This window comes from Nyctereutes procyonoides, unplaced genomic scaffold (genome assembly GCF_905146905.1).
Source record: "Nyctereutes procyonoides isolate TBG_1078 unplaced genomic scaffold, NYPRO_anot_genome, whole genome shotgun sequence".
Lineage (NCBI taxonomy): Eukaryota > Metazoa > Chordata > Mammalia > Carnivora > Canidae > Nyctereutes > Nyctereutes procyonoides.
Window position 1 is genome coordinate 9997764 of NW_026575032.1, and position 2237 is coordinate 10000000.

Consider the following 2237-nt stretch of genomic DNA (forward strand, 5'->3'; position numbering starts at 1 on the left):
AGGAAGGGCAGCAGAGGGAGAGGGAGAAGCAGACTCCCCACTGAGCAAGGAGCCAGCCATGAGGCTGGATCCCAAGACCCTGAGACCATGACCTGAGCCAAAGGCAGACACGTAACTGACTGAGCCACCCAGGTGCCCTAAGAATTTCATAATTATTTTTAATAATGGAAGAAATTTTAAAATATTTTCTATCAGTTTTTCAAGATTTTTTAAATTAATTATTCTTTATAATATAATGAAAGGAAATTTTTAAAATAGTTTTATTTATTTGAGGGAGAGAGAGAGAGGGTGAAAGAGCAGGAGCAGAGGAAGGGACAGAAGAAGAGGGAGGAGCAGACTCCCCACTGAGTGCAGAACCCACTCCGGACTCTATTCCAGGACCCTGAGAACATAACCTCAGCTGGGATCAAGAGTGGGATGCTCAGCTAACTCAGACACCAAAGTGCCCCCAAAGACATGGCTTTTTAAAGGTTCTCTTGAATGTCAAAAATCAATGAAATTTCTAGACATATGATGAATATATGTGGATAGAGTAAATCTCATTCATTCCATTATTTACAACAGATCACTTTTCTGAATCTGAATGATCATAAAAGGATATTTTTCTCCAGTTTGTTTTTACTGTTTCAAAATAAGGTATGCTTGAAATTATGTCTGTCAGTAGGTACTATAATAGTAATTAAAAAAAAACTAAAAACTAAATTTGTCATTATTTTATTTTTTGTTAAGTTTAATATGAATCATAAAGATTAATCAAGGCAGACTATTACCTAAAGGAGATTAAAGGGAAGATCAGATAATATAGAAATAACATTTATGGCGGAAAAAAGTAGAATGTGAAGCCAGAGGACGATTTGTATATAAAATTCCTGAAAAGTAAAGGAAGAACAGAGTATTTCAAGTTGCGGGAATTAGGAAAGTTTCTTTGAAAGAACTGACTCTTAAACTAGTTCTTGTATAGACTAAACATAATGAAAAACCAAGCAAAAGATTTGAACAGCCTTTCTAAATTAGAGGAAATACAGATAATGATGAACATATCAAATAAATCTAATATCACTAATCAGTTAAATGAATTAAAACTAAATACCATTTTTCCCTCTATCAGACTGGCAACATGAAGAATTTTAACACGGTTTTTGAAGATGTAGAGAAATGAGAAACTATGCGGTATAAATATATAACTGGGAATTGCTTAGGAGTACAATTCTTATGTATTCTACAGTCGATAAATAATAAATATAGGGCTTAGCCTTTCCACTTTGGAAATACGTTGTAGATAATTATGCAAAAATGTCAATTGCAGTATAGCACTGCAATTGGAAGAACTTTAAATATCTTTCAGGATAAGAATTGCTAAACAAAAATGGTTTATTCATTATGCAGACTACAATGCTGCCATTTTGTATACTGGTTAATGACTTGGTCTCTGAAAACAGAGCTATCTTGATTTAAATCATTTGTTCCCTGTATCGACCTTGAGAAAAGAACATACTCTTTTCTACCTCTTCTGTAAAATGGAGTAAAAGAATTATTGGTTTCATTGGTTTGTCATGATGATTGAGACAATCCGTGTACCACACTTAAGGCCCAGTGCACGGTAAGCCCTCATATACATATGTGTAATATTTTTAATTTTATTAACCTTAATCTTAGTGTTAACCTCATGGTAATATTTCTAAGGTATATTATGGAACAGAAAAAAAAAAAAGAACATTTTAAACGGACCCATACCGAGCACATCATTGAGAGCATACTCACAAAAGCTAACTGTGCATATTTTCAATAGGCAAATGTACATGCATTTATAAATGCATTGAATATACTAGGAAAAAATACACACCAGACTGGAAACAATGATCATCCCTGAAAAAGAAATTGGTTTCAGTACTATTCAATGAGGCTTCAACTGTTCTCGAAATGTTTTCATTGACTATAAGGAGAATGTATTATTTATGCAATTAGGAGAAGTTACACATTAAATAGTAAGTGGCTGATTGAAACCTGTTAAAACTAATGGGGATGGGCTGCACATGGGTAGTAATGTATTCAGATAATGAGAAATCATGGTCTCCTTCAGATGTGTAGGCCGTTTTAAGCGGTACAGTTCCTTTGGATGAGATAATAATTATTACGTTAAATAACGAGAGGTTATTTCTCAGCACAGAAAAGATACCAGTGTTTCAAAGCTTTCATTGTTAAGTTATCTGCAAAAGCATGTGTCACCTATCTCTACT